Here is a 13,788-nt window from a genome sequence, read left to right on the forward strand (position 1 = left end):
ACAGTAGGAAAAGTATAGTACCCTATTTATAAAGCATAGTATACGTAAAGGCCATTTAGCAAGATACAATAGGACTAATAGTTCCAATTTGAAAATAAAGAGGAATCTCTTTACTTGTTTTATGCAAAATATAAAACAGATCTAATAATGTATAACATATAGTACTTTGAACTTATAAACATTAACTATTTAATGGTACAACAGCCATAAGTAGTAGCCAGGTAACTATTATCCCTATTTTATGAATATGGAGACAGAGAGGCATCGGCAGAGCTGGGAATAGAACCTATATGCCAGATTCTTGACTAGAGTAAATTGGTGCATTTCCATTAACTCAAAGGAGCTGTGCTGATTTACACCCGCTAAGAAGTTGGCCCCAGGAGTTCTGAACTCCCAGCTCTTTCTCAGCCCACTAGATTACACTGCCTCCCACCAGATCTACCCAGAAATACAGTGATGATAGGATCCACTGTAGCCTAGCAACTGTGTGCTTAGTGCTACTTACCATTGACTCACTGAACAGGAGGAAACGTCTTCACTACAGAGTTAACTTGGGCTCTTACCTGGCCCCCATCCCAACACAAAAATCCTTTCTCCCAGGTTTGGACATGCTCTGAAACCAGACCAGTTTGCTTGACTGGGAGTGTAGGGAAGAGCTCAGACTCCATTTTAACTTGGGCCACAACCCACCCACCCTTGCAGTGTGGATAATCCCAGTTATTTCACTTGGGTGCTGATCATCCTCCAATACCTTCCCACAATTCCCTCTGGGCCATATTTTCCAGCTCTTCTACCTAATCTCTTCTTCTGCACCAGAAGTCACCTAACAGTTTATATACACGGAGTCAAGATTTAAACCCCACATTTCCATGTGACCTGCTTCATCTCTGCACAGCACTTGATGCCATCTCAGAGATTCTCAGCCCAGCATGCTGCCAGGAGGTCAGAGGCTCACACTACACAGTGGTGCAGATTAGTGCAGGCCAAAGAACCATGAGATGTGACCCCAGAAGTCCTAGTGCCTAACCCAGGTTAGTGCAGGGCCCAGTGCAGACATGGCTAAACAGGTATCACTCAGATATGGCTTAGAAGTGTGGATGCTCGCAGCTGAACTTGGCTAACCCAGGTTCCCAGACCTGGGATAACTCAAATCCCATATCCAGGAAAACTCCATCAATAGGTCTGATCACCAATATGTCTGATCACCAAAACTGGAATATTTACGGAAATGTGAAACAAATTGAGGATGAAAGCAGCATGCACTACAGTACTCTGATTCAACAACAACAAAACAGCATTCAGGCATAACAGCAGGCACAAGATCACCATTGTACTTTTGGCTTCCAGTCATTCTGGTTATAAAAATGCATTTCCTAGGCCATTCAGAACACAAAGTAAATATTATTCCATGGTCCAAAAACTTTAACTATGTTAAAGTGCATGCTCTGTATTTTATCTGCAAACCCAAACACACATAGATTGTTCTGAACACAAAGTATTACCTGGGATAGCACTTCAAATGCAAATTAAGGGCTCTGTAAAATTATTGTAATGCAAGAGTACCATGGTTTATTAACAGCAGATTTGCAAGGTTAATTTTCAATTACGTATTTCTTATTAATTTTCTAGCTGTCTTGCTATTATTAAATTTAAAGAGGAAGATACTTTCAATGTGTCCAGCTTCTGTGGCTTTATTACTGATAATTATTCCTATTTTCCAATTTGTGTTACTCTCGCGTCTTGCAAAATTTGTAATTAATGAACAAATAATTATGGCAGCACTTACTAGAGCTGCTTTAGTTAAAGCTGTGTCAGCTTTTGCATTAGGGTCCCCATTTTTCAAGGGTTTATAACTCAAGCATAAAAATTCACTCTGAGCAGCACCTTGTCATACGAGCCATCAGCTGAGAGTGATTCTTCTTTTTTCAGTGTTTCTAAACAGCATTGTTTGGTTCGATTTAAACGATTGGCCATTATAAATATAAAATATTAAAAGGTCAAGAGGTTTACTGCTCTTACATTTTTCAGTGTTATGATGACTTCAGTAGATAAATAGATAGGTACACATTTTTAAAGTGACAATTTTCACATATTAAAGTTAAAAGTGAGAGGCGGAATATCTCCAAAGAACAGAACTGAGCTGTTGAAGCCTGATGCACTTTACAAAATAAGCAGAGCCGAGGATGTTTGACATACATGGGAGATGTGCATTCTTGACCCAACCTGGCTAAGAGCTTAAGCACACACTAAACTTTAAGCAGATGCATGGTCCATTGGAGTCAATGGGACCATTCCCACATGTGCTTGATGACCCAATTCTACAAAGCACTTAAGCATGGGCTTAACTTTAAATACGTGCTTAAATCCATCCCTATTTAAAAGTAACAGCTGCGTATATGCTTTACTAAATTAGGGCTCCCAGGCTTAATCCTGCAAGCTGCTGAGGACCCTCAACTCCTACAGAAGTCAATGGGAGCTGACTCAGCACCTCACAAGAATCTCAGCACCCTTCAGCGTTCATACCTGTTCATGTAATATTTAGAAACTGGCCATTAGTGTCACCTGTATGTAAGGTTTCAGAGTAGCAGCCGTGTTAGTCTGTATCCACAAAAAGAAGAACAGGAGTACTTGTGGCACCTTAGAGACTAACAAATTTATTAGAGCATAAGCTTTTGTGGACTACAGCCCACTTCTTCGGATGCATATAGAATGGAACATATATTGAGGAGATATATATACACACATACAGAGAGCATAAACAGGTGGGAGTTGTCTTACCAACTCTGAGAGGCCAATTAATTAAGAGAGAGAAAAAAAAACTTTTGAAGTGATAATCAAGCTAGCCCAGTACAGACAGTTAAGAAGTGTGAGAATACTTACAAGGGGAGATAGATTCAATGTTTGTAATGGCTCAGCCATTCCCAGTCCTTATTCAAACCGGAGTTGATTGTGTCTAGTTTGCATATCAATTCTAGCTCAGCAGTTTCTCGTTGGAGTCTGTTTTTGAAGTTTTTCTGTTGTAATATAGCCACCCGCAGGTCTGTCACTGAATGACCAGACAGGTTAAAGTGTTCTCCCACTGGTTTTTGAGTATTTTGATTCCTGATGTCAGATTTGTGTCCATTAATTCTTTTGCGTAGAGACTGTCCGGTTTGGCCAATGTACATGGCAGAGGGGCATTGCTGGCACATGATGGCATATATCACATTGGTAGATGTGCAGGTGAACGAGCCCCTGATGGTATGGCTGATGTGATTAGGTCCTATGATGATGTCACTTGAATAGATATGTGGACAGAGTTGGCATCGGGGTTTGTTACAAGGATAGGTTCCTGGGTTAGTGGTTTTGTTCAGTGATGTGTGGTTGCTGGTGAGTATTTGCTTTAGGTTGGGGGGTTGTCTGTAAGCGAGGACAGGTCTGTCTCCCAAGATCTGTGAGAGTAAAGGATCATCTTTCAGGATAGGTTGTAGATCTCTGATGATGCGCTGGAGAGGTTTTAGTTGGGGGCTGAAGGTGACAGCTAGTGGTGTTCTGTTATTTTCTTTGTTGGGCCTGTCTTGTAGGAGGTGACTTCTGGGTACTCGTCTGGTTCTGTCAATCTGTTTTTTCACTTCAGCAGGTGGGTATTGTAGTTTTAAGAATGCTTGACAGAGATCTTGTAGGTGCTTGTCTCTATCCGAGGGATTGGAGCAAATGCGGTTATATCTTAGAGCCAGGCTGTAGACAATGGATCGTGTGGTGTGTCCTGGAGAACACTTTAACCTGTCTGGTCATTCAGTGACAGACCTGCGGGTGGCTATATTACAACAGAAAAACTTCAAAAACAGACTCCAACGAAAGACTGCTGAGCTAGAATTGATATGCAAACTAGACACAATCAACTCCGGTTTGAATAAGGATTGGGAATGCCTGAGCCATTACAAACATTGAATCTATCTCCCCTTGTAAGTATTCTCACACTTCTTATCAAACTGTCTGTACTGGGCTAGCTTGATTATCACTTCAAAAGTTTTTTTTTTCTCTCTTAATTAATTGGCCTCTCAGAGTTGGTAAGACAACTCCCACCTGTTTATGCTCTCTGTATGTGTGTATATATATCTCCTCAATATATGTTCCATTCTATATGCATCCGAAGAAGTGGGTTGTAGTCCACGAAAGCTTATGCTCTAATAAATTTGTTAGTCTCTAAGGTGCCACAAGTACTCCTGTTCTTCTTTTTGCGGATACAGACTAACACGGCTGCTACTCTGAAACCTTTCAATAATCACTTTTCCCTCCTGATAGCTCTGTTTGCTTGGCATGCAAATGTGTTTTTCTTTGTCTTTGGTCACACCTTGCTCAATTTACTTGGGGGAGACATTTAAGCAGGCAGAACCACATTCCTTTATCTGGAAAAAAAACTGTATATCAACTCCTCATCAAATGCCTGCTTTAAACACATTTTAGTCATAATTCCGGCACATCTGTATAATCCTTTGTAGGTTGACCATACATCCATCACACAAGGATAGTAATGATCAGTGATTTATTAGTGTTCCAATGGCATAGTACACGACACCTTTTGGGTATATATCAAGACAACAGTGTGTTAGGTGTAGTGAGTATGTCAGGCCTGGCAAGAGTTACTCTCAGAGTAGTGAATCACCAGTGGGTCTCTGGGTCACATCTATATTCCTGTATCTGTAGAGGTAGACAGAATTTAACTTCTCCTTAGAGGGAGTGCCAAATTCTAATTGCAGTTATACCAGCTTCAATCCAGAGTGACTCCACTGAAGTTAACTGAGTTATTTTGGATTGACACAGGTGTATGGGAGTGCAGAACACCGTCCACAAGCATTGCATTTTTGTAAAGTACATTTTTTTTAACGTAACATGAGACCTCCACTGCTAAAGAAGATGCAACCACATTTTCTCACTGTGCGTTGTTTGCCTCCGAAGAAGCTAGACGCCAGCACAAAAGTAGAGAAAATAAAATAAAAGCATGTCATTGCCACCCTGAGGATCACTTCATATTTCATAAGCGTTTTTATCCTAACATCAATATTCTCACCAATAGCCATTGTAAACCTTACCATGCTAAAAGAATACTGATATCATTATTTCTCTCTCTCTAACACACACGCACATACACGCACAGGCAGAATAAAGCCCAAAACACACTGATGCTTTTATTCCATAAGAAAAGCTTTATATAAATATCAGCAGTTACTCCACATATTGGATGACTGTCGAGCTTTTAGGTAAATATTTTCTGCTACTGAACTAATGTCATGCGTGACATGCTTCTCCAGTTAAGATTAGTTTGCTAAAGCTGGTCAAAGAAATCTATATGTACTCATATTCCCTAGTTGCTGGGGGGCCTTACATTTTGACTGTAACCATGGTGCTGCTGGATTTATCATGACTGCATGGCACAATGTGCGTCTCATCATTCTTTCCTGGCAGCTTTGTACAGCTTTTATTTAGCTGTAAAAATAATTTACATTTCGTGAGCATCTGAATTAAAGATAAACTAGAACTATGACATCCAGGGATAGATATTTTTATGCAAATTTATTTATAAAACAAATCATATTTAGAACATAACATCACACCAATGTCTTCTTCAGACAGCTTGTCTCTTTTTACAAATATTTAAATCTTTCTTATGGGGAACAATATATTAAAGTATAATGTATACATTTGCCATGCAAATGGAAATACAGAAGATGAACAATTCTCAGTGGTTATTTACATCAATGAGTAAAATTTGGGAAGCTGGGTTAGTCACAGGTTTGGTTATGGGGTTAGGAGTTTTTTCACCATCACAGCATTGATTTGAATGTTTTCCAGGTCTGTAGTGACTATCCTGGCCCCATTGACTTCAGTAGGGGGGCAGGATTTCACCCCTAGTACACACTAAGCTGCTTTGTGGCCTATATGACATGCATTGTTATTAGTTCAGTTGCTGGGGGTCAACAATCCACATCACAAACAGCACCATCACCTTTACTCTAGTGCCATTATCATCTGTGACAACTTACCTGACACTTTCTATCATCAGGACATTTCAATAAAAAACTATGTCCCTTTTAAGTATGCCTGTATCTCTTTTCAGGATCATGACCTATATATGCTATTTGCCACTCACTCCAACTACTGTGTTGCTCAATTACTCCTTAATACAACTACTGCAAAGAGTCAAAAACTCTTTTATATTCTAAAACATCATAAATCACAGTATTTTGCACTGTGTTCCAAATGTTCAAAAATGGTTCGTTTTACAAAAACAATAAAATGAAAAAAAAAAACAGAATTATACACGTTTTGGCTGATAATAAGGCTATTATGAGTACACAATGTAAAATTTTGAAATTTGATTTGAAAATAGGCACAATTTAAAATCTTACAGGTTTTTGGTACAAAAATATGAATTTCATGAAATTACTAAAAAATGAACATTTGAGCTGAGAAATGACTGGAAAGAACTAAGAAAAAATTCCACCTGAATGTCACGAAATCATTTTTTTTCAGTTTCATCAGACTTTTCCTTCTGATCTTTTCACTCGGTCGCTTTTATGTTATCTCATTTCTACATGGTCTCTATTTCTTGATTTGTGTCCAAAAAATTCTACAGTTAGTTTCTTGAGTTCCCATAAAGCATAAGGCTGTGTTTGATCAATGGTTTCACTATAACACTCTTCCTGTTTGGTGACAGCAACATCTCATCCATGTCAGAAGCCTCGGCTATTTACCATCCTTTTGCAGCTGTGAACTCTCTGCTGTGTGATTCCATTTTCACTGTATGTTACCCTAAAAAGGTACAGAGGATGCCATAGAATTGTTTTCCATTTCTAAAGAAAAATTGCAAAAATTCTAAATGGCAATAAAACACATCACAAATGTTGATATGTTTTCTTACTACAAATGTGCTCTGGCAAAGGCTGGACACTTGCACCACTACTCTGCTTCTCTTAGTCAGTCTAATGCTAATGCAAATTATCTCAGTCTCAGAGGCAGGAGCATCTCAGAGGATGGATCATGCAACACAATGTGCTCTTATGTTAGTGCTCCAGTAAATGGTGTTTGCCTGTGGCAGTGGGATCCTGTGAGAGTTGGAAGGAATACTATTGCTGTTAGGTTCCAGCTTTCTATCCAGACTGTTTTAGCTCAAATCAATGCTTGCCCCAGCCCAGTTTGTGTGGATGTATGCACTTCCAACTGCAGATACTAAAGAATAGCTGGTGATGCGAGTGATCCTGCTTTGGCTGATATGTCACAGGCTGTTCCTCTTTCATCACTCCCTTTGGCACTCTGACAAACGTTTTGTGCAATAACCTCTGTCGAATGCTGCAGGCAATATCATGCTCCGTCTTTAGCTCTGCTTCCGTGTTCAGACCAAATATTGCTCGTGAATCAGAAATAACACAAAATATTAGATCCCTTTTGGTTGGAAAGTATGCTCTGTTAGGTGTTTGCTGCACTGAAACTGTACAATCCACAAGTTCCCTGAACTCTTCAGCATCTGTACTTTATATACAAAGTTACTTAAGTCTCACAGTACTTTTGCCAATTGTGCAGAGAGCTTGTAGACAGATATACATTCTGCTGTATTTTAAGGTATGTTAAAATATTTTCCAATAGTATTGCATGCCAATATGCAGTCTGAGTTTTTCTCTTACCTGCCACATGAACCCTGTAGGTTTCTCCCTTTCTGCGCATAGAGCTGGGGGGACAACAACAGAACAAACTCTTACTTATTTGCAATTCCCACTTCTGCAGCTTGTCTGCCATCTTGAGGGATGGCCAGCAGCTGAAAAGTGCATCTGAGAGGATATTTGACTTTTAAAGATAATTTTTCATGGTAGGAGGCAATGATTCAGCAAATAATTATAATAAGCAAGAACAATAACCAATTAACATTGTTTCTAAACAAGTCCTCTTCTATGCTTTGTATTTTTGCCTGTAAACTGTCATTTTACTAATCTGCAGGCAGAACTTTCTGTCTTGATTTTCTAAGGGCTTTCCTAAACACTGACATCAGTGACATCAGGTGGATTCTGCACCCCCCACATCCATCAGATTCGTGGAGACAGAAAACTTAGTGTGAGGATTGGTGAATGGGCAAATTGAAGTGAAAATGGCAAGAGTGTTAATCCACTCAGTAGGATTCCTGTCCCTTAACCATTCCTAATCTAGTTTGTCTTCTATCTTTAGATGATACAAAGGTGACTGAACAAGGAAAGAGGTAAAGGGGAAGCATGGGGCAAGATAGCAATTAAAGCTGAGGGACACAAATGGGACTACTTCCAGGGTAACTCAACCTGAGTAAGAGTGGCAGAATCTGGCCCTGAGTTATCATGATTCCATGTCTTCCAGCAACACAATCTCGCTACCATGTAAGTTCACCTCATGATTCCTACTCAATAGCAACTCAAGTAGACTCAAGAATTTCATCACCTCACTCTTCACTTCCTTATAGTTATCATGACAGTGCTGAAAAGTGGGTTATTATTGCTTGTGTGGGTATAAAATTCACTGTATGTATAAAATGTACCATTATATTAGAGAGACAAGGTGGGTGAGGTAATATCTTTTATTGGACTAACTTCTGTTGGTGAAAGAGATGAGCTTTCAAGTTTCCTTGTTGGTTTCCTTGGTCAGTGCCACAACAGGAGATCACTGTTTTTCACAACAGTTCTATTTTGTTAGCATTGCAGCACTGTTTGCCTGAATTTTCCTACTCTGAACCCTTTAGCCCCTGCCTTGCAAAATCTCAGTTCTGAGAGAGCTACACTGAGCAATGTGTTTGCTGCTGCCAGATCTGCCTATGGTGCATTCTCTTTTCTTTTCAGTATCCAGGACATTTTAGGAGAACATTATCCTATCCAAAATATCTTCCTTTTTTAGTATTCTTAATCCATCCTTTCTGCTTTTGTTCATCATCCCCTCACTCAAAAGGATCAAAGATAAGTGTCTCTTAAACCCCCTTACACTGTTTGGGCCATTTCCTGTTAGTGAGACCCTCCTAATCCCCACCAACTTCAATGAGAGATCTGAGAACCAAATGATAGCAAGATATAGAACTTTGTTTCAATTGACTTCCCTGGGAACTCATTCCATGGGACCAATATCTACCTTCAAATTCATGCATGATTTCCATGGACACCAATGAGGCTTACACGGGCAAAAGTGAAGGACCACCTGGCCCTTTGTAAAATGTAGTTCTCCTAAATTCCTCATTTTATTCCTACTTTCCTGATTTTTACATTATGTTCCTGAGATTTTTTCTCCACTTCTTTACCTTTAAACTAGTCCTTTATCACTTTCAATTTTAGTTTTGTTTCTCACTTTGCTGTATAATATTGGAAAACAAACAATTATCTGACCATCTTCACTCAGACAGACTTTTTTTTATTAATTTGGTATAAACATATATCATTCAAAAATGAAGCTGAAACTACAGCTTAGACTCGGAGAGGAGATGGTTTCCTGATATCCATCAAGGTTCTGCAATATTCTTTTCCAGTTCTGTTTTTACCCAACCTTTTGCTGCTTACCTCTTTTTCTAAGGGCTGGCCCACACTAAACCCCCAGTTCGAACTAAGATACGCAACTTCAGCTACGTGAATAACGTAGCTGAAGTCGAAGTACCTTAGTTCGAACTTAAAGGTACTTACTGCAGGTCCACATGCAGCAGGCAGGCTCCCCCGTTGACTCCGCCTACTCCTCTCGCGGAGCAGGATTACCGGCATCGACAGCGAGCACTTCTGGGATCGATTTATCGCGTCTAGACAAGACGCGATAAATCGATCCCAGAAGATCGATTGCTTGCCGCCGAACCAGCCGGTAAGTATAGACATACCCTAAGTCCATCCTTTTGCGATAGTGAGTACAGCCAATCACAAGAGTATTCAGATAAACACTGAATGATGGCTTTTGACTTTCTGTCTATATTGTGTGACAGACCCAGACCAGTGGGGTACTGGAGTCTGGTAGAGGGCAAATATACTGGTCACTGGATGAGTAGTTTTCTGTTCCCTGAGTGACCAGAGCAGGGGCTGCACTAGAGTAATCAGGAACTTGCTAGAACCAGTTAAGGCAGGCAGGCTAATTAGGACACATGGAGCCAATTAAGAAGAAGCTGCTAGAATCAATTAAAGCAAGCTAATCAGGGCACCTGGGTTTTAAAAAGGAGCTCACTTCAGTTTGTGGTGCGAGTGTGAGGAGCTGAGAGTGAGAGGTGCAAGGAGCTGAGAGTGAGAGGGTGTGCTGCTGCAGGACTGAGGAGCACAAGCGTTATCAGACACCAGGAGGAAGGTCCTGTGGTGAGAATAAGGAAGGAGTTTGGAGGAGGCCATGGGGAAGTAGCCCAGGGAGTTGTAGCTGTTATAGGAGGCACTATAGACAGCTGCAGTCTACAGGGCCCTGGGCTGGAACCCAGAGTAGAGGACAGGCCCGGGTTCCCCCCAAACCTCCCAATTGACCTGGACTGTGGGTTCTTCCAGAGGGGAAGGTCTCTGGACTGTTCCCCAACCCACATGGTGACTCTCTGAGGCAAGAAAATCCACCAATAAGCGGAGGAACTTTGTCACAATTGAGACTCTCTGCTTTTAGTTTTCCTATAGCCGAGCTAAAACTAAATTTTCTGTTTCATATGAAATTCTGTGTCTTTGAATTTTTTTTGCTTCCAAAATAGAACAAAGCTAAAATATTTCAAAATTTCCCACAAATCAATTCATTTCAGATCAACTGAATGGTTTGTTCTGATAAAATCAAAATGTTTCATTCCTATGGACTTTTTACAAATTTTATATTGTATAATATAAATGTTTCACTCTCAACAAAACAGCATTTCCCACCCAGCTAGGCTAAGCATGTTTCACCAGTACAACAGCCAACACAGGATTTCTTTTCACAAATCCAATGTGGTGTTCAAAATGTTCCTATTTAGTTTTATATGGGATTTTTGGTTACAGCTCTAGGATGGCAAGTAGTTAATTTATCTGTAGCATTTCCAGATCCTGTATACCAATGTTACTTCATAACTGCCATTGACTTCTATAAGGCTAGGATTTCTCCCCACTTGCGGCAGTGTATGATCAGTGGGGAAAAGATTCTATTCTATCGTGTCTATTTTTAAATTTCACACAACAATGAGCTTAAAGTACTTTTAACCAATTGCCTGAATCTTTGGCCAAGTCCACCTTACCTGTGAAAGATCCGTGTCAGTCATGTAATAGTCTTTTAATTTTTCATTCATTTAATTTAGTCCATTGATAGAAATTATCTGTCAGCTTGTCTATTTCCAGTTACTACTAGACAATACCTCACAATTATAATTGTGGATTGGGTATGATGTTTGTTTTACTTCTTCATTAACAGTTACTACACACTAAGTAAATTTGTTTCCTTGACATGACACATCACTAACGCATGTGAAAAATGTAATTGGTTACATCAAACTAAAATTAGGAAATAACATTAGCTGTCTGTATTTATTTACACATGCAAAGTTCAGACATATCATCAGGAGTTACAATGCTGTGTTTCATTCCACCACAGATTTAGGGTTTACCTTTGGTTAAATGGAGACATTGGTTCCACGTTAATTTATAAGAGCTGGGTAAGACTGAAAAATGCCGTGATCTCCTGAATGTTATCACACAGTCGAGAGTTACATTGGCTTCCTTATTTGCTTGTAAAAATGTTACTTCATGTTGGCTCAGGGCCTGATCTTGCAGTCTTCCACTGCAGTGGAAGATTTGGATGCTCAAGGAATAGAGATTCAGGTAAATGTTGCCCCTTCTATTACAATAAACATCAGATAATCACATTTGAATTTTGTTGTATTTTGAACTTTGTCTTCATGGAAAAAATCTTTCATCTGCACAGGATTTTATAGAAAGTACTTTAAAAAGGCCCTGTTGAATATAAACAAGAATTAGATGTTTTTTTAACCATCCTACAGAATTCTATAAAAGGGAAATAATTCTCTATTAAATTCTATAGGACAGTTTAAAATACCTATACAAAGGTTATCATTTCTGATCGAATTCTGGACACTTTTCAATAAGGGTATAATTCAAATTTCTTTTATCATATGTACAGTACATTTTTAGCCATTTATTGTTTCATCAATATAGCCAGAAGTTGTCTTGGAAAGAATATAGATTATTCAACACCATGTTCAGCTTCCCTTTTCAGAGTAGTAACATTCAGCGAAGTGAGCAAGAGAGCAATAATTAACAATGTCCAATGTTAACAGATTAATTCTGGATGGAAGTGGAGCAGGTATGTTCATCCTTGTATAACCCATACACCTCCTGGGTGTGGTGTTCTGTCCCATCTAGTGACACTGAGCCCACTTAGAGAGAGAGAGAGAGATAAAACGAGTCTGCTCTACAGCTTTAGTTAACAGCCACTTGGCTTTTGGCTCAGGCACTAAGCTCCAGAGGTCCCAGGTTCAATCCTGCCCAACGACCAGGGGCTATCGGCATTACACTTGCATCAGAACAGCAGGTGTGGGCAGAGGAGGAAGGTGGAGAGAAGAAAGGGGAGGGGGTATTTGAATTAAAAATCTAATAATTAAGAAATGTTATGCACTGATACATGTTACCTGGAGATGACCTAACTAATCTGGAAAAGTTCAGGTACTTCGCATCTCAAAAGGGAATGCCAGCATGAAAACCTCAGGGAAGGCAGATAGCTTACTATAGCCCCAACTCAACAAAGCATACATGCTTAAATCCTATTGAAGTCAGCTGGATTCCAGCACATGGTTAAGTGCTTTGCTGAATTGGGATGGTTTGCTGAATCCCTATGATAGCATCACCGCCTATTGCTCGTTAGACTATGCATCGAGAGTGACGGGGCAAGTAAAATTTACGTTTTAGAGCATCAGAAAATAAAGTGTCGGTAGGAGATCTGTCTTTGTGATCTGTGTTTAAGTTCTCTGGAACAGATTCTCGGCAAGTGTGGAAAAACTATATGTTCTACATGGTGCAAAGTGAACCTAAAGTGACCAAAGATTGTCAAGGGAGAATACCCCTGTGTAGGGGGAATCTCTGCCAGCATACCTCCAGGACCAACCAGCTGAGAATCAGTCACAACCGACCCCCTGACTGCAGCTCCTTCTCTCCACTGTGCCCAAGCACAGTGAGTGCTTGAGTCCTCTGCGTTAAAAATGTAGGCTGATAATGTGTAAAGCAGGGTATTTGGCATGGTCAGCCTGAAAGCTGTCAAAGATATAACCATTCAAATTTTGACTCTGCCATAACTTTACCCATCTCTCATTTTTTTCTAACAAAAACATAGGAAACTACATGAAACTTGAAAATTCATTGCCCATAAAACAAATACAGTGTCTCAAAAATTTCTCATCCGCTTTACAACAAGTCAGAGAGCAAAACTGATAAATGAAGTGCTCCATGATATGCTGGCAGTATCCATAATCCAATGCAGAGACATGCAGCCTACTGGGGAAAGGTACAAGGAAAGAAAGCAGTCCTGTTTTGAGTCTCCTGCCATCAACTTCCTTTGTTAAGACTCATTAAATATTCAATCCTGATATTGCAAAATACCTTTTAAACTCAGTAGTGAGGTATCACTGACGGGGGAGACAACAGAGGACTTGTACTCCTCCATGACACAAATACAAGGCATCAAATATGCACTCCTTACAGTGAGTGGATCTTGGCCAGACATTAGACCATTCAATCCTACACTCGCTACAGTTTCTATGCATTGACCCTCTGTTCCAGTAAACTGTGTGAATGAGGAATATTCACTTTGAGCCTAATCTGAACC

The 13,788-nt window shown here is 39.9% G+C and overlaps 1 long non-coding RNA gene across 1 annotated transcript in view; it reads right to left on the bottom strand.

The window, feature by feature from the left end:
• The window catches only part of LOC117883002, a 170,064-nt gene that overhangs the window by 49,395 nt on the left and 106,881 nt on the right, over nt 1-13,788 (bottom strand). The window contains exons 5-6 of the long non-coding RNA XR_004647156.1: nt 11,558-11,903; nt 7,662-7,705 (exon numbers count right to left, since the gene is read on the bottom strand). This is a non-coding gene — a long non-coding RNA (uncharacterized LOC117883002). The remainder of the gene's footprint in view (nt 1-7,661; nt 7,706-11,557; nt 11,904-13,788) is intronic.

This window comes from Trachemys scripta, chromosome 9 (assembly GCF_013100865.1).
Source record: "Trachemys scripta elegans isolate TJP31775 chromosome 9, CAS_Tse_1.0, whole genome shotgun sequence".
NCBI lineage: Eukaryota > Metazoa > Chordata > Testudines > Emydidae > Trachemys > Trachemys scripta.